Source organism: Carcharodon carcharias, chromosome 3, assembly GCF_017639515.1.
Source record: "Carcharodon carcharias isolate sCarCar2 chromosome 3, sCarCar2.pri, whole genome shotgun sequence".
NCBI lineage: Eukaryota > Metazoa > Chordata > Chondrichthyes > Lamniformes > Lamnidae > Carcharodon > Carcharodon carcharias.
This window is the reverse complement of record NC_054469.1, coordinates 180,669,332-180,689,308: the sequence shown is the minus strand read 5'-3', so window position 1 is coordinate 180,689,308 and position 19,977 is coordinate 180,669,332. Positions and strand designations below refer to the sequence as shown.

At 47.7% G+C, this 19,977-nt stretch overlaps 1 protein-coding gene across 1 annotated transcript in view; it reads left to right on the top strand.

The window, feature by feature from the left end:
* The window catches only part of gfod1 (glucose-fructose oxidoreductase domain containing 1), a 231,103-nt gene that overhangs the window by 208,861 nt on the left and 2,265 nt on the right, over positions 1–19,977 (top strand). The gene's annotated exons all lie outside the window — the stretch shown is intronic.

The window sequence follows — 19,977 nt, the reverse complement described above, 5'->3', positions numbered from 1 at the left end:
TCATCCACGGGACCTAAAAGGAGGAAATATAAGGTACCTTCTAAATTGTGAAAGGCTAGAAACAGTGGAGGGCCAAAGAGGCTTGGGGGTTCACGTACACATATCATTAAAATATCATGAGCAGAAAATAATCAAAACTGCTAATGGGGTGATGGATGACCTTTATAGTTCAAGGGGGTCAAAAGTCCTGCTTCAGCTATACAAAGCCCAGCTTAGACTACACCTGGGGCAGCATTTTCCCCCGATCGGGGGGGTTGTGTGGGAGCGGGTGCTAGTGCGTGGGTTCCTGATCCCACCCATGGATGAGTTTTCATGCAATATCCAAAGGCCACCTGGCCTCCTCGCCTGCCCGCCAACCTTAAGGTTCGATGAGCAAGCCCATTAAGTTTATTAATTAGTTTTTTAATGGCCATAATAGGTCATTGACAGTTTGGCAGGCGCGCAGCCGACTTGACTGTGCACCCGCCGAACTGAAAATCTAAATGACATGGGGTGATGCCCGACGTCACCCTGCATCATTTTACGCATTGGCATGTGGGCCCCCGCTCGCCAACCAGAAAATGCTGCCCCGGAGCCCTATTAGCAGTTCAAGGGACCACACCTTAAGAAGAATATATTGGTTTTGGAGGGAGTGCAGCGTGGTTTATCAGAATGATACCTGGACTCCAAGGATTAAGATACAAGGAGCGATTAAACAAATTGGGGCTGTATTCCATGGAATTTAGGAATTTAAGGAATGATTTGATCTGAGCTTTCAATGTATTAAGGGGAACAGAAAGGGTCGATTGGGAGAAACTATTTCTACTAGTTGGGGTCCAGGAGGCATAGTCTAAAAATTAGATCCAGATCTCAGGAGTGAAATTAGGAACATTTCTTAACACAAAGGGTGATAGAAATTTGGAACTCTCATACGCAAACGGCAACTGATTCTAGATCAATTGTTAATTTTAAAACAGATTGATATATTTTTGTTGGCCAAAGATATCAAGGGATATAGTTTGCTGATCAACAATGTTGGAACAGGCTCGAAGGGGTAAATGGCCTTCTCCAGTTCATTTGGCCTGAATTTTACCTTTGGCAGGCGCACACTATTGGCAGGCCTGGGACCAGTCGGGAAACAGGACGCTGCCTGTGATCGACCCCCAACCGTGATTTCACACTGGCTGGCCAATTAAGACCCACCCATCATGAAATGCATGTTCCTAATGGTTGGGAAGGGAAGGGCCGGGCAGGGGTTGGGTCCTGTCGGGCGCCAGGTCAAATGGTAACCTGGCGGGCGGTTTAAAAATGGCACAGACAGTTCCTTGAAGGCTGCCAGAGAAGAACATATCTACAGTGTGCTGAAGACCAAAGCTATGGCCTCAAATGCGGCTGGAGATGCCAGGTGGGAGGGCAGGTCGGGTGGGCACTCAGCCCCTTGGTTTTCGGACAAGTACCTCGTGGTCTTCCTGAAGGAGGTGGCTGCCAGGAGGGACATCGTTGTCCCCAGAGATGGAAGGAGGAGGCCACCGCACCTGACAAAAAGATCTTGGCAGGAGGTGGCAGCCACGACATTATGCAGCATATATGGGTGCAGTGCCGCAAAAGGTTTAACGACCTTCTGCGTTCAGCGAGGGTGAGTATCGTGTTGGCATGGATCAAGTTGAAGTGTTAATGTCTGGACGCCCCCTGTGGAGATCAGGGGTCTAAGAGTCTGAGTGCCAACTGTCAATGATGCTAGAGCTGGCCAAGGGGGTGAGCCCTGGCTGCTTGGACTGAGCGCCATGTGGCTCGAGGGCCACGACTTGGATGTGCCCAGCAAAGTCTTCCTCAAGTGGGGTTAGCCAGGCTGCAACGGCGCTGCATGCAAAGAGTGGACTACTCAATGCTCCTCCGTCCTTTCAGAAGACGAGCCACAACAACATACAGAGGTCATGGTCAGGTAGAGATCCCCAAACCTCCTAATCCTTCAAGGTTTAAGCAGGAAGCCTTGGAGCTCGAGAGGCATCAGATACCTTGGTCAGCCGATCGCAGAGAGGTTGGGGTGTCAAAGATAAGAGTGCAATGCACAGAGGTGAGAGTTTCGGATAGTACAAACATTCTTGTGTAGTCTCTTTATTGATGGGAGCCTCAAAACTGGGTTCCCCATTGATCACTGAAAGACGGTGGCACCATAATGCAGATCTCCATTGTCTCACCAGGGTGCCTGGCATGCACAGTGACAGTGTGATGACTTAAGCTAATGACATATCGTTGTTCTCCCTTGGATTCACCAACACACACTCATTCTCAGGACTTCAAAGAGGCACCCGTGATGCCAGAGGACCGTCGGGCTTCAGCTGCACCTGTGTCACACCCACTCACTGTACCAGGCACCAGTGCAGATTCCAGCACGTTGGTGGGCATTAGATCTTCAGCTAGAATGTCGGAGCACAGCGATGAGAGCACTTCATACTCACTTGAGGAGCACACAGAGGCAGAGAGTGCCAGGGCGCTGGCAGTGGGAGGACTGCTGGAGACCAGGATGATGCTGAGTCAGAGGCAGATGGTGAGCCTCTGGAATCATCCATTAGATGGCAAAAACTGGATGTCCAGTGGAATGTGCGGGAGAATCTGACGGAGATCTGTGAAGGTATGCGTGCCATGGTCTCTGCTGTGGAGGAGTCCATGCGGAGCAGAAGCACTGCGTTCACCTTCATGACCTAGCACAGTGCCTCCTCCAATGAGAGAGTGGCAACTCTCATGGAGAGGCAGCCCCAGGGACAGAATCGGGGGTTCCTGGGGTTGCGCTCAGATCTGCAAGCCCTCACACAGGCAATGACCTCAGGTGGTCAGTGCCAGTGTGGGAGATGGATGAGGCACCCAGTATTCCAGCGAGGTGCCCATCCATCAATGGCGAGCAGGGAGGTCCAGAGTGACCTCATGTTGGCGCAGAAACTGCTTGTTGTATCTGCGGGCTCCTCTCAGGGAGCACTCGATGATGGCAGCAGCTCCTCCACCCCCGTGCCAGTGACTATGGCACCTGATGAGGCTCAGTGACTGGGGAGATGCCAGCCATGGCACTGGCTGTTCCCTCCCAGGCGGGGCGAGCACAGGCTCCACTGACCAGAGGAGTTCATCAAGGCCAACAAGAGACCAGAGACAGCAGGCGGCCTCCAATACTGTTGCCAGTAGTGGCGAGGGAGAGGGGGGGGGGACACCCAAGGCCCAGCACTCGCAAACATAAGTTTAAGGCATCATGAGCACAAGAGGGACTAGTCACGGGTGATCTGTTCTGTAATGTTTTGTTTATGTTTACTGGTCTGAGAATGAAGACCAGAGAAGGCTATGTTAATTTGTTTGGATTGTGAAAATGACATAAATTTTGTTTTTGTCATAATGACCTGAGTATGCTTCATCTTTTCATTTTTTTGGTGCAGGGAATGCCAGTAAGTGACTCTAAACTTTATTGCCCGACATCTTCTCGCGCTATTTTACACCCGATCGGGTCAGGTGCGCGCCCGCTTGCAAGGCATGAAATTCTGCCCTATGTTTATGTTCTAACTTCATTACATCCTTCATGTATCATCATCCTGGCAAACCTCACCAGTGACAACAACAGAGGAAAAAAATTAAGCTAAGTTCTCCCTCAAAAAGCACCAAAATAAAATGAGAATTTTTTCATTTCTTTCCACTTTTTAAAAAAAAAACTAAATTTTTGTGACAGGAGCCAGTTACCTATTGTACTTCCCTACCCCCCACATCACTTTGTTCACCCTATTAAGAAATGTGCTTATCTTTCAGTTTCCAGTTCTGAAGCAGCACCCACACCTGAAATATTAAGCTCTTCTCAGATACTAACATTTATTTACAATATTTTCTCTTCTGATTATTATGTATGCAATTACTGCCTCCAATTATTGTAACATAAAGCTCTATTTAGTCCAGCAAATTCAGTTTGTCTTAGTTTGAACATTAGTTTGGACAGGAGGACAGAATGTGGGTAGCACATAGTAAAGTACCAGCAGCATCAGTTGCTTTGGGTCTTCTGGAAAACTAAAATAATTCTCATTCTAATGGCTTGTGCCTCTAGGTTAGATGAAAAATAAATATCTTTGTAATCCCATTGTGAATTTAAAGCATCCAAGAGCTCATGCTGGTTATAGCACTCAGGGTTACAAGAATTATCATAATCTTAATCAGCATTCCTGGAACAGAAGCAGAACATCTGCTGTTAAGATCTAAACTGCCTATGGATATTGCTTCCTTAGGGGCACTTTCTCAACAGTCTTCTTGCATACCAGCTCTTTCCTGATTAGGACTTATATTTGACTCCCCCTCTTATCTCTACTCTCCGGAAGATGGCAGCTTGTGTTGGTATACCATCTAATTTTTAATGAAAATCTGGGTTCAGTAACTGCATTAGTGTAGCTGCAAATATCTTCACATTCCAGTGATCAGCAAGAATGCAGATGTCAAACACCATGAGGTATATTGCTTTTAAATTCATAATGACATTTACAGTATTGTTACTTAATATTCTGTATAGCACTAATAACCAATAACCTGGTGATTTCAATCTAAGGTTAGAAGCTGAGCCATAAACTCAATATGACAACTGTTATTAAGTACAAAACAAAAACAGAATTACCTGGAAAAACTCAGCAGGTCTGGCAGCATCGGCGGAGAAGAAAAGTTGACGTTTCGAGTCCTCATGACCCTTCAACAGAACTGTTATTAAGTGCTGTGATGCTTCTGCCCCCCAGTGGAACAAATGCACTTGCTGGTAGGCTGAAGAAAAGCTTTGTATTGAAACATGGGGCAGAATTGTCCCCTCCTGCCAGCAACAAGATTCGTGGCAGGTGGGGGCAGAAGATTAGGCGAGCAGCAAAAAATCGGTTTCCTGACGTCAGGGAATTTCTCCATCTGATGTTCATGACAGATTGATGGCAGGTCGGGTTTCCCGCTGAAGCTCAGTGGGGGCCCAAGAGAACAGAATCTTGCGCACCCGTCAAATCTTCCACCCCGCAAGCAAGCAAGAATTTATGCCACTCTGTTACCTGACTACACATTTGTGGCTTCCAACTGGTGAAGGAGAATATTAAAACACTTACTTTTCAGTTGAAACTGGCTGCAACTACTGGAGCTGACTGCAGTATGATGAGTGTGAAAACTCAAATTGAGGGAAGTCCAGAGGAGACGAAGGGGGAGCAAGACATGAAGTTGGGGGAGGGGGGTTGGTGGGAGACATGAAATGGGGACTGGAAGACATGAAGTGGGGGGAGTCCAGAGGAGAGGAAGGGGAGGATATCCAGAGAAGGAGGGGGGGTGGATGAGAAGAAGGGTTGGGGGCTGGAAGAGGAAAAGTGGTGGGATGTGTGGGGGGAGGGGAAGGAAGGAATGAAGGGTAAGGGGGACACGATGGTGGGGATGGTGCCAGTGTATTTCAGAGAGAGGGAGCCAGTGTTGAAATCCTGGGAACAGAAGTGGGGCTGCTGGTGATCAGAGGGGATAGTGACTTTGAGACGGGGGAAATGGGATGTGGTAGGGTGGAAGTGTCAGGGTCAGGTATGGCGGGTATAGTTCTCATCTTGGGGGGGGTGGGTCATTGAAGGGTACAAGGATGGTGACATAGATTACTGTAGTGGGGAGGATCAAGCTGTGGGGGGCAGAGGACCCAGGACCGTTGTGACAAGGTCTTTCCATAGAGTCTGAAAGGCAGTGGAGGCAAGTGGAATAGTGTGAGTGGGAGGCCTCTTGCACATGGAAGTCATCACCCTTGTCAAAGAGTGATGTCTCCATGCGCAGCCATATGTTTGGGGGAGGATGGTCCATCGTTGGTTCGTCCCTCTCCGCCAGAAAGGGTGGAGGGTGCGCGACCATTAAAACCATCAGCAGCAAGAATGAATCCAGGCAACCTCCAATCAGTACAAAATGACATATGTTTAGAAGTATAAAACATATATACAATGATTGTACACCCATGCCACTAGTGTTCATTCAATACTTCAAAGGTTAAGAGGCAACTTGATTAAAACATACAGTATCCTGAGTGGTCTTGACAGGGTGTCTGTGGAAAGGATGCTTCCTCTTGTGGGAAAATCTAGAACCAAGGGTCACTGTTCAATAATAAGGGGTAGCCCATGACAGAGGGCCTTTAGGGATGGGCAAGTATGGGCTTTGCCAGTGACGTCCAGGTTCCAGGAGGGAAACACAAATGACTGGCGATGTGGGTTGAGAGAATAGAAGATTCACTTATTCTAGCAGCGTGGATTAGATCATTGATCCGTTTTCTGCACCGCATGGTGGTCCTCTGCATCCATGGGCACTGACCACCCTAGTGACCTCCTCCTAGACTGCAGTGGTCACTTGGGTAGGCCTCCTGCAGCCATTCCCGGAGAAGAGGACATCGTGCCTTTCCTGTACTACCTTGAGGAGATACTCCAGGAATACATTGCTGAAGCAGTGAGCTGTGGCTTGTTGCCTTCTCCTGCTCATCCTTTTCCCCATTAGTGAAGGCCCATCTGGTTGCCTTTTAAACATGTGCCCAGACATGACTGCAAGGTGCCCGGCTTCCTGCACACTCTGCCATGAGACGCGACACTCATGCATGACTAATGAGGCAGGGAGCGGACAATTGCAGATAAAAGCCCACCCCACTCCACGGCAGGAATCATTCCAACTTTCTGATCCCACCATGGAACCTATGGAGGCAAGGGATGATTCCGCCCATGACTGTATTTGTGTTTGCATTATTCGGTGTAAATGGTTAATTTATTTTTTGATTACCATATTCAACAAAATAAGTTATATAGAAAATTAGGAAATGTACACATTTCAGTAACAACTTGCATTAATATAGCAGCATTAATGTGCTGCATTAATATAGCAGCACATCCCAAAGTGCTTCAGAGAAGCATAATTGAAAAAAAATTAGCACCAACCCCAAGGTGATATTAGAAGGGGTGGCCAAAAGCTTCGGCAAGATGGGTTTTAAGGAAGGTATTAAAGGAGGACTGGAATTAGGACATTGGAGGAATTCAGAGGGGGTATTCCAGAGCATTGAACTTGGGTGGCTGAAGGCATGGCCACCAGTGGTCGAGGGAGGGGAGGGAAGATGTGCAAGGAAATGGAGAGCTCAGGGAGGGGTTCTCAAACTAGAGAAGGTTAAGGAAATGGGGAAGGTGAATCCATGAAATGATTTAAACAAAAGGATGAGTGTTTTTTGGCATGATTTGTGGCACTGAAGAAATAGGAGCCAATGTACGCCAATAAGGTCAGGGGTGCTAGGTGAGCGGAACTTGCTGTGGGACAGGATACTGGCAGCAGAGCTCTGAATGAGTTTATTTGGGCTATTTGAGTTTGGAAGTGACAAAAGCATAGTTGAGGGTTTTTGCAGCAAGCAGGCTGAGGCGAGGGCCAGGAAGAGAAATTGGTAAACAGCATTAGATTGGACAGGCTTGAGGGGAGATGGGAAAGAAGCTAGGGCAAAATATGTGTTCAGGGCTAGGTTAAGAGGATCCTGGGGGATATTTGACTTGATGGACAGGGGAACAGGGGAAACAACAGTTGAATCTGAGTAATTCATCTCAATCTAGTAATAAAGAAGTGCTGGTGGCGAAGTGAACCAAAGGTTATCCTTGCTCTCCATGGTGATCCTGAATTTGTTTTGGCAGAGGAGAATGAGTCCCTTTAGTGCTTGATATGATATGGCAGATCTGATGATGGATGGGTAAAGCAATTGTGCATCAGATATTCTCAAATCTGCATTCTTTGGACTTAAGGATGAAAAACAAAAGAAGCAAGGATATCTCAGAGAGAAATCTGAGGTGGGAGTTGGGTGAGAATGCTAGAAAGCACAAAAGAGGATCAAGGACAAGAGAATAAGTTGCAACTTGGTGCTAAGGACCAAAGGACCACTACAGCAGTTTCGGTAGGGCAAGCGGTAGAAAGTAAAGCCAGGTAGGAAGGCCTACAATAAGGGAATAGATGTCACAACCTGTGAGTCAAGTCTTAATCGAATTGAGGATGTTAATGTAATCATCTGCAATAAGTTTGTGGATGGTAAGGACTTGCTCATGGTGAATTGATATTCTGGAAGAAAAACAGAAAAGGGCAGTGATTTTGCGCAATGATTTGAATGTTGGAGGAGACGCATGGGTCCAGTGAAACTTCATCGGGCACCAACTGTAATGAGGTGAGAGCACAATGGGAGGAGGCTGTTTGTAATTTTACTTTTCATACTTTATTTTACTTTTAAAGTATTTCATGTGTTATACGTACAGGACCTAAAATCCATAAAATCCCCAAATCCAGCACACATCCACTCCCGAGCTTCCCGGATACTGGGTTCGGTACCTGTAGATTGTACATAGTTGAAGCCCCAGCACTGAACCTTGTGGCACGCCACTAGTTACAGTTTTCCAACCTGAAATTGATCCATTTATCCCAACTCTGTTTCCTGTATGTTCGCCAATCCTCTATCCACATTAATATATCACTGTGAACACCATGAGCAGTATAGTACACCTTGTGCGGTAACCTTTTATGTGGCACCTTATCGAATGTCTTTTGGATATCCAAATACACATCTACTGGTTCCCCTTTATCCACTCCGCTTGTTACATCCTCAAAGAACTCTAATAAATTTGTCAAATACTATTTCCCTTTCACAAAACCATGTCACCTGACTGTACTATGATTTTCTAAATGTCCTGCTCCTTAAAAATGGACTCTAGCATTTTTCCAATGACAGATGTTAGGCTAACTGGCTATAGTTTCCTGCTTTCTGTCTCCTTCCTTTTTTGAATAGAGGTGTTACATTTGCAGTTTTCCAATTCGCTGGGACCTTTCCAGAATCTAGGGAATTTTGAAGATTACAACCAATGCATCCACTATCTTTGCAGTCACGTCTTTTAAGATACTTAGGATGTCGGCCACCAGGCTGTTACAATCCCAGAACAGACCACAAATATTGTTATGGTCAAGGACGAGACCCCCAAATTTTGTTATTATCCAGTTAAGGACCAGGAACCTTTGTTGTAAATGTAATTGAAATTCAAATTACTTTCTAAGAGATTAAATACACAAGATTCCACGGTTTAAAAAAAACAGAAGAAATTTTATTATACCTGAGGTAAGAAAGCAAACAGTCAATACTATCTACCTTATACTCACATCCAGAATTAACTTGAGGTAAACATGAATTAACAGGCAAATTGTGTCCCAACCAACTGCACATTAAATGGCAGACAGAACTAGAACAGATTCCACAAATTTCTCCAACAACGCACCCAGACGTCAGTGAGTCACAAAACTTCCTCAAAGTCTGACCTCCTCATGAGGAATTCCAGCTCCTCTCTTGTAAGGATCTAACCTCAGATTTCCCTCAACATAAGCTCCAATTCAGCCTGGAGGCCTGCCTGCTTCTTCTTTGGCCTGTAATTAGTTGTCAGGCCACTGGACTCTTATATAAAAACAAAAAAACTGCGGATGCTGGAAATCCAAAACCAAAACGGAATTACCTGGAAAAACTCAGCAGGTCTGGCAGCATCGGCGGAGAAGAAAACACTGGACTCTTAGATTGCCCCAACAACTGCTCAGCATCCAGCTGCTCAATCGCCTCTTCTGAGACTGCATCCCACTGGATTCACAAGGCTGCATCCCAGCATCTAATCAGCAGCATAATCCGAGCTTCCCAGCTGCTCTGTGCAGAACCCTTTGATCCAACTGCCTGCTTCAAGAAGCAGACAACTGAACTTCAGCTTCACTGCTCTCCATGGGTCCCAATCTCCACAGCAGCATGAAGCTAGCAATTTTCTGCTGCTCCCTTTGCTCTGGGCTAATCTGGCATCCTGTTAAATTTTACAAGTGTCATCTTCTGTTCTGCGGCAGGGTCAAATATATCAATCTTTGGTACATTCTGTACCTTAAATTCTACAATCTCCACTCAACCAAGGGTCACTCCCACTCCAGGTGCTAACTCACAATGGCTCCAGACCAAAACCAAAAAAATCCAAAAATATAGATTCCATCAAAAGGTTCAAGGGACTGGTCAGGCTTTAGTTCCATTAGTTTTCCTAGTAGTTTTTCTCTAGTGATCATGATTGTTTTAAGTTGTTCCCTCCCTTTTGCCTCTCGATTTTCTACTATTCTGGGGATGTTTTTTATGTCTTCCAACGTGAAGACAGATACTTGTTCAAAATCTCTGCCATTTTCTTGTTTCCGATTATTAATTTCCCAGTCTCACCCTCTCAGCGACCAGCACTCACTTTGCTATTCTTTTCCTTTTTATATATTTGTAGAAGATTTTACTGTCTTTATTTATTTCTTGCCAGTTTTCTCTCATACTCCAATTTCTCCCTCCTTATTATTATTTTAGGCCCATAACTTCCAATCATCGGAGGGTCGTCCCTGGGAGGTACTCCAGAAGATGAGTTGACGGACACCCCCGCCTACTGGATAACTAGAATACTGATGCCACCTGACCCTCCACGGGACTCCACTGACTACTCCTGACTACCACCCAACTGTCAACAGCCCCTCCCGACAACCCACCCGACTCCTTGGCTACACCCCCATCCCCTGACAACCCCACCATCCCCTGACCAGCCTCGTAACCCTCTTGACCACCCCCCCAACCCCTGACTATCCCCCACCCTCAACTACCCTCCCAATCTCTTAGTACCCCTACCACCCTGGCTACCCTTCCAAACTCCACATGCCTCCTGGCTAACTACACCGCCCATCCTCCTCAACAAGCCTCTCGACCTATCTCCACCCAACTACCTTCTGACCTCCTGACAGCCCCCAACCCTGACTACCCACCTGACCCCCTGTCAACCTTCCCCACCCCCTGACTAACCCCACTCCCCTAACTATTCTTCCGACCCCCTGACTTTCCCCACATTCCTACTAACCCCCAACTACCCCCCACTCCACAGGCTATCCCCGACTAACCCCCACCCACTGGTTAACATCCCAACCGCACCCTGACTACACCCCACCCCCAACTACACCCCACCCCTGACTATATCCCCACCCCCCAACTACACCCCCACCCTGTCAAGTACACCCCCACTGACCACCTGACCCCCTCCCCACTGAAGCCTGAACCCCCGAATGATCATCTAACCCCCCCACTGATCACCCGACGCATGCTACCCCTCGCCACTAACCATGGGAATCCGCAAACCCATCCTATCACCCCACTGAACACCCAAGCCCCCCCTTTATCCAACCTACCCCCACACTGACCACCTGACCCCCGACAGGCCACTTGATCACCCATTGACCACCTGATCCACCCTCCACTAACCATCTGACCCCCAACACTGACCACCAGAGACCACCCCCAACTGACCACTCGAACCCCCCCAACTGACCACCCAGCCTCCCTGTCCCATCCTACCCCCCGACTACTTGACACCCGCACCTGACCACCTGAACCCCCTGACCCATCCTAGCCCCCACTGATGACCCGACCACCAACCCCCCCACCAACCTATCCTAGTAGCCCCCTCACTGACCACTCGAGTCCCCTGACCATCCACCTGGCCCATCCCCCAACTTACTATCCTACTTCCCCCATCCTACCACCCCTCCCGCCACATCCAATCCACTTACCTTACACACTTAACTTCTCCCTGACTTCTCAAAGTAGCTGGGAATTTTAAATTTACCTGTTTTACGCAGCTTGTGCTATTCTCACCCAGCCTAAATGGTCAGGTGAGAAAGGTGCAGCTGCATTCTAGTGTAAGTAAGAAAGAGTGGAGTGGCAATCTGCCTATAATTGCTATTCGTTGGAGTTTCTGGCCCTTAGTCATTCTTCACTGATTTCTAAAATTTTCCCACACTTCCAGCCTACCACTACTCTTTGCACATCTTTTCATTCTAATTTCACATCATAGAAACATAGAAACTAGGAGCAGAGGTAGGCCATTCGGCTCTTCGAGCTTGCTCCGCCATTCATTATGGTCATGGCTGATCATCCAACTCAATATCCTGCTCCCGCTTTCTTCCCATACCCTTTGATCCCTTTCGCCCCAAGAGCTATATCTAACTCCTTCTTGAAAACATACAATGTTTTGGTCTCAACTACTTTCTGTGGTAACAAATTTCACAGGCTCACTACTCTATGGGTGAAGAATTTTTTCCTCATCTCAGTCCTAAATGGTCTACCCCATATCTTCAGACTGTGACCCCTGGTTCTGGACTCCCCCACCATCGGAAACATCCTTCCTGCATCTACCCTGTCTAGTCCTGTTAGAATTTTATAGGTTTCTATGAGATCCTCCCTCATTCTTCTGAACTCCAGCTAATATAATCCTAATCAACTCAACCTCTCCTCATATGTCAGTCCCGCCATCCCAGGAATCAGTCTGGTAAACCTTTGCTGCACTCCCTCTATAGCAAGTACATCCTTCCTCAGATAAGGAGACCAAAACTGCACACAATATTCCAGGAGTGGTCTCAACAAGACCCTGTACAATTGCAGCAAAACATCCCTGTTCCTGTACTCGAATCCTCTGGCTATGAAGGCCAACCTACCAATTGCCTTCTTTATTGCCTGCTGCACCCACATGCTTACCTTCAGCGACTGGTGTACAAGGACACCCAGGTCTCATTGCACATTTTCCTCTCTCAATTTATAACCATTCAGATAATAATCTGCCTTCCTGTTTTTGCTACCAAAATGGATAACTGCATCTGCCACACATTTGCCCACTCACTCAGCTTGTCCAAATCACACTGAAGCATCTCTGCATCCTACTCACAGCTCACCCTCCCACCCACCTTTGTGTCACCTGCAAATTTGGAGATATTATATTTAATTCCCTCATCTAAATCATTAATATATATCGTGAGTAACTGGGGTCCCAGAATTGATCACTGCGGTACCCCACTAGTCATTGCCTACCATTCGGAAAAAGACCCGTTTATTCCTACTTTTTGTTTCCTGTCTGCCAGCCAGTTTTCTATCTATCTCAATACACTACCCCCAATTCCATGCACTTTAATTTTACACGCCAATCTCTTATGTGGGACTTTGTCGAAAGCCTTCTGAAAGTCCAAATAAACCACATCCACTGGCTCCTCCTCATCAACTCTACAAGTTACATTCTTGAAAAATTCCAGTAGATTTGTTAAGCATGATTTCCCTTTCATAAATCCATGCTGACTCCGTCCGATTCTGCCACTGTTTTCCACGTGCTTTTATTAACTTAGTTAGCCACAGATGGTGTATCATTTTCATAGTCTTTTTTCCCCAAGAGAATATATCATTATTGAGAGTTATGAAATATCTCCTTAAATGTCTGCCACTGCTTCTCTACTATCTTACCTTTTAACTTATTTTCCTAGCACACTTTATCCAACTCTGTCCTTATATCCTTGTAATTGCCAATATTTAAGTTTAAGATTCTGGTTTTAGACTCTGGTTTCAGACCCATATTTCTCACCCTCAAACAGAACTCGAAATTCTAACATATTATGATTACTCTTACCAAAAGAATCCTTTACCATGAGGTCATTATTTAATCAAGCCTCATTCCATATTACCAACTCTAAACTAGACTGTTCCCTGGTTGGTTCCAGCACCTATTGTTCTAAGAAACTGTCCCAAATACACTCTATTAAACTCATCTCCAGTCTACCTTTGCCAATTTGATTCATACGTATATGAAGAATAAAATCACCCAAAATTATTGCAGTACCTTTCTTACAAGGCCCCGTTATTGCTTCATTTGTACTCTGTCCTACAATGTAGCTCCTGTCAGGAGGCTTATAAACTATTCCCAACAGCAGCTTCTTTCTTTTGTTATTTCTTAGCTCGACCCAAACTTATTTTACATCTTGATCCTTTGAACCAAGGTCATTTCTCGCTACTGTACTGATCTTATCCTTTATTAACAGGGTTATCCCACCTATTTTTCCTTTCTTCCCATCCTTTCAAAATGTATATATCCTGGAATATTCAGGTTCCAGCAATGGTCACTTTGCAAGCATATCTCTTAGTGGCTATCATATCATGCTCATTTACTTCTATTTGTGCTATCACTTTATCCACCTTGTTATCCACCCTTCAGATAAAGAGCCTTTAATTCTGTCTTTTTTGCCATTTATGCCTGCTCTGACCTTTTTTGCTGGTTCACTAATATGTTTGTAAGCTCTGACCCTTCCTGTCACACTCTGGTTATCATTACTCATATCACTGCCCTGTACTACTGCCTTTTCCTTTCTAACTTTCCAAATCTCCCCTCAAGTCAACCCTCCCCCCACCCAACCCCCCCCCCCCCCCCCCCCCCCCCCCCCCCCCCCCCCCCCCCCCCCCCCACCCCCACTATTTAGTTTACATTCTTCTCTATAGCCCTAGTTATACAATGTACCAGTCTCAGCGTGGTTCAGGTGAAGGCTGTCCCAATAGTACAGCCCCTCGATTCCCATGGTGCTAATGCCCCATGAGTCAGAGCCCATTTCTCCCACACCAATCTTTCAGCCAAACCTTTAACTCTCTGAGATTATTTACCTGATGTCAATTTGCTAGTGGGTCAGGCAACTTCAACAGTTTTCACGTATTCAGCTCTGGAGGTTTTGTTAACACACTTGTTAAATGGAATCTCATCGTGGGTGCTTGGCTGAGTTTTAAAATCACTAATGAATTCAGCTCAGTAGGGGCTGTTGACATAGCTGTCAAGTGGAATGTGAGCTTTGTTTGATTGATAGTTTTATCAGCACTTAATAGAATTATGTTTTTTTAAAATGATTTGTGAATGGCTGTTTTAAACAAACCATTTAAGACAATTAAGGTTTTTCTTTTCAAGTGGAGTTTGAATGGCTTTGTTTGATTGACAGTTTTATGAAATACTAAGGGAGGTACTTTTTTTCAAGTGGCGTTTGAATGGATGTTTGTTTATTTTCACAATGTCATGATAATTTCAAAGACTTCGCAATGTTATTATTGGACTCATGAGTTCTGTACATAGTGGATATTGGGTGAGTGGCCATGGAGGGGAATGGGGTATGGAGGGTGCATGGGTTATTAAGGGGGCATGGAAGTAGAGAGGAGGCATGGGGGTATGGAGGGGTTTGGAGCATGCATAGGAGTGGCGAAGGGGATGAGGGCTAGGGTGGTCTAACAGTAATGGGCAAAGCTGAGCCGATGTCCCAGTGAACAGAGGCAGGCCTTCTAACCTGCCTGCTTCGGCATTCGCCCATTTCTGTTCCAGGTTTGGGTTTGCTTTGGGAGGCAGCAGTTGACTCCAGCCTGTCCCCAACTTCCGGTGGGGAGAATAACACGAGTCTGCAGGTTAATGCAGGAGGTTGGTACATGACATCAGGAGATGACCCAATTCCGGCCTCAGAGGGCAAAATCCAGCCTCATATTTAAGGAAGGTACACTTGCATTGGAGGCAGTACAGTGAAGGGCTGTCCGGCCTAGTCCTATTTCTTATGCTCTTGCATAGGGAATTGAGGAAATTTAAGGAGGAACAGCCTTCCAGAGGATATCATCCTTGGAAAAACTGAGCTTTCGATTCCGTAGCCACTACATCATCAAGACTGCCTACTTCCAATCTCCACCTCATCTGTTGTTGAAACCTTCACCGATGCATTACCTGAGACGATTTTTCCAATCCTCTCCTCTTGGGCGTCCACCTTGTACCCTTTATAAAATGGAGCTCATCCAAAATTCTGACACACGCACGCACACACACACCACCCCCTGTCCTCAATCCATTGTGTTATGGTCCGCAATGCTCCAATTTTAAAATTCTCATCTTTGTTTACAAATCCCTTCATTGCCTTGCCACTCTCTATCATTGTAACCTCCTCTGGCACTATCTCTGTGCTGCTCCAAATTTGCCCTCAATCCACATCTCGAATTTTCATCCATTCAGTATTGGCGGCTGTAGTTTCAGCTACTTAGACAGTAATCTTTGAATTCCCTCCTTATACCTCTCTATCTCTCCCTCTCCTCCTTTAAGGTACTCCTTAAAACTACTTCTTTGATTAAGCTTTAGGTCATCTATTCCAGTATCTCTGTATGTGGCGCAATGTCAAATTTTGTTTGATAATTAATGCTCCTGTGCTTCCCTTGTCGGGCGGGTGCAGTGGGCAGGCCTGGGAGCAGCCGCGAAACCGCCCACAATTTCACGCTGGCAGGCCAATTAAGGACCGCCCAGCGTGAAACACGGCTCCACACTGGCTGGGAAGGGCTAAGCAGGGGTGGGGGCCTGTGGGCTGCCGGGTCCAATGGCGACCTAGTGGCCGGTTTAAAAACAGCCCAGGCAGACCCAGAAAAACTGCCAGGGAAGGACGGAGTCGAGTACGGCTGCAAACATCAGGCGGGAGGGCAGGACGGGTAGGCACTCGGCCCCCGCTTCTCTGATGAGTGCCTCGTTGTCCTCCTGAAGGAGGTGGCTGTCAGGAAGGACACTCTTGTCCCCAGGGATGGGAAGAGGAGGCCACCGCACCTCACAAAGAGGGCATTGGAGGAGGTGGCAGCCTTGATGAGCAGCCATGAAGTGGTACAGCGCACACGGGTGCAGTCCCAGAAGCGCTTCAGTGACGTGCTGCGTTCAGGAAGGGTGAGTACCGCGTTGGCATGGGTCAGTGTGCAGATGTGTTAAGGTCTGCCCATTCCCCCATGGGCCTCAGGGATGCCAGAGACTGAGTGCCAACTGTCAATCACACTGCAACTGGCCAAGGAGGTGAGCCCTGGCTGCTTGGACGAGTGCCTTGCAGCTTGAGGGCCATGGCTCGGATGTGCCCTGGGAGGTGTTCCTCAGCTGGGTTTGGCCAGGCTGCAATGGTGCTACATGTAGACAGTGGACTAATCAATGCTCCTCTGACCTTTCAGGAGAAGACAAGCCATAACCAAGCCGAGAGGGCATGTACAAGCAGAGACCCGCCCAACATGCTGCTGCTCACCAGGTTTGAGCAAGACATCCTAGAGCTGGAGAGCAGCATATTTCCTATGCAACCGGGCGTGGAGAGGCGGGCACGTCAGACGAAGGTAAGTGTGCAATGCACAGAAGTGAGACTTGCAGATTGTGCAGCCATTCTACTGTAGTCCCCTCATTGTTGGGAGCTTTAAACCTGGAGTCCCCATTGATCATTGGAAGATGAGGGCACCATGATGCAGATCTCCATTGTTTCACCAGGGTGCCTGGCATGCGCAGTGACAATGTGATGATTTTAGCTAATGACATGTTCTTGTTCTCCCTTTTAGGTTCACCAGCAGGCGTCCAATCTCCAGAACCCAAAGAGCACCCCGGACACTGGAGGACCACATTCACCTGGTCCAGAAGCAGGCACCAGTGCAGATACGAGCACTGAGATACTAGCTGCTGCACATTGGTGAGGGCGCTTCACAGTCACTTGAGGTGCAGGCGGAGGCAGAGAGTGCCCAGAGCACCAGCAGTTGGAGGACTGCTGGAGACCAGAACGACGGTCAGTTGAAGGTGATGATGAGCCTCTGGAGTTATCCATTAGATGGCAGATGCTGGATGTCCAGCGAGATGTGCTGGAGGATCTGGCGGAGATCCATGAAGGTGTGTGTGCCATGGTCTCCGTGATGGAGGAGTCCATGTGAAGTGTGACCACTGCGTTGACCGTCATGGGCGAGCACAATGCCTCCTCCATTGAGAGGGTGGCAACTTTCATGAAGAGGCAGCTTCTGGGACAGGATGAGGGGTTCCTGGGGTTGCTCTCAGACCTGCAAGCCCTCACACAGGTACTAACCTCAGGTGGTCAGTGTCAGTGTGGGAGATGGATGAGGCACTTCGTATCCCAGCTGGGTGCCTGTCCATCAATGGTGTGCAGGGAGGTACACAGCAACCTCAAGTTGGCGCAAAAGCTGCCTGTTGTCTCTGCGGGCTTCTCCTAGGGCATTCTGGATGACAGCAGCTCCTCCACCCCTCCGCCAGCAGCTGTCACATCTGATGAGGCTGCGATGACTGGGGAGATGCCAGCTGTGGCACTGGCGCTCCCTCCCAGGCAGGGCCAGCACAGGCTCTACTGGCCAGATTACGACCACCAAGGTCATCAAAGCCAACAAGACAGCAGAGTCAGCAGGCTGCCTCCAATACCGGTGCCAGCAAGGAGGGAGCAGCTAGACATAGCACTCGCAAATGTTCATTAAAGGCACCATGATCACAGGGGGATAAGACACAGGTGATGTTATGTTCATTTATGTTTACTTTATCTATGCTGGTCTGAGAATGAAGACCCGAGAAATCTATGTAAATAGTTGAGATAAATTTTGTTTTTGTCATCATGACCTGCATATGCTTCACATTTTTATTTTATTGGTGCAGGTTATGCCAGTATGTAATGCTCGACGTGAGTGTCTCTGAACTTTATTGCACAGGCACTGAGTGTTTTTTGTGTTCAACTGAAAAACACCAGGGGTGGAGGCGGCAGCCCTGACGCGTTTGAAGCTGATCTTTGGTAGCTTAGCTAAAGGGGCATTGGATCAAGGTGTCCCTGGTGTCTCTGCCTCCCTGGAGGTTACTGACATGCCCTCAGCGTTCTCCTCAGCGTGCTCATTTTCAGACTCACTACTGGACTCATCATATGTGGCCTCTGCAGCTGCCTCAAGATCCTCTTCCTCCAGTGGGTCCCCACTTGCCAGCGCCAGATTGTGGAGAGAGCAGCATGCAACCACGACCAGTGACACCCATTCTGGGGGGTATTGTAGTGCTCACCCTGAACTGTCCAGGCATCGGAAGTGCATCTTGAGAAGACCTATGGTCCTCTCTGTCACTGCCTTTGTGGAGGCATGACCCATATTGTATCACTGTTCTTGGGTGGTAGAAAGGCGTCATGAGCCACCTCTTCAACAGATAGCCCTTATCATCCAGCAGCCATCCATCCAGTCGGGCTGGAGTACTGAAGTGCCTCGGCATCTAGGAGTGTCTCAGGATGTAAGCGTCATGGGAGCTGCCAAGGTACCTTACACAGATTAGCAGAATCTGCATCCAATGGTCATGCACTATCTGCACGTCCATGGAGTGGAATCCCTTCCTGTTGACGAAGGCACCCGGCTGACCTGCTGGCACCTTGATAGCCACATATGCGCAGTCGATGGCACCCTGGACACGGGGGAACCCAGCAATCTCTGCAAAGCCTCTGGCTCGCTCAGCCTGGCTGGCCTCATCTGTATGGTAAAAAATAAAGGTCAGTACTCACCTGAACAGAGCTTCTGTCATCAGCTTGACGCAACTGCAGACAGCTGATTAGGGCACTCCACAAAGATACCCCACTGAGTCCTGGAAAGAGCCAGAGGCATAGAAGTTGAGGGCCACTGTGACCTTCAAAGCCACTGGCATGGGGTGTCCACCCACACAGTCAGAGCTGATCTCAGACCCAATCATCTGGCAAGGAGGTCACGGTCTCCCTTGGGATGCAGAGCCTCTTTCAGCATTGCACCTTGGACATATTGAGGTAGCTGCATCGCTGCCTGTAAACCCTGGCAGCAGGATAGTGGCATCTTCTGCAGCCTCTTCCACCTGCATTACCTGCTGGCCTTGCACCTTTTGTGCCTCTCCTTCCACAGGTCCCTCCCCTGGAAGCTGCATTGGGACATCTACCCTCTTCCTTCTGCCCCTCCCTGCCTCCTTGGAGGAGGTGCCACCAGCAGAGACCACAATCCCCATTACCAGGGTAAAAGGCAATCTGATACCTGTAAGGGTCCTCATGGTCTGAATCCTCAGGTGGCCTGGCAGATAGCAATGAGTCCTGAAATGAGGCCTGGAAATGCTAAGAATGAAGCCCAGAGATGAAGCTGCCAAGTACCAAAAAGTAACCCGCTGCAAACTATCTCCAAAACTGTTCACTACTCACACTGGCAATGCTGCTGACCCTTTTTCTCCCACCTTCAGATGAGGTTTGTAATAATGTCGGCTGGCCACCCGCCCGTTATGCCCTTGCAATGAGCAGAAAATCGCAAGGGCAAGGAAACATCACAGCCAATTGGACTGTTAAGAGCCTTAAGTGGCCTGTTAATTAACGGCAAGC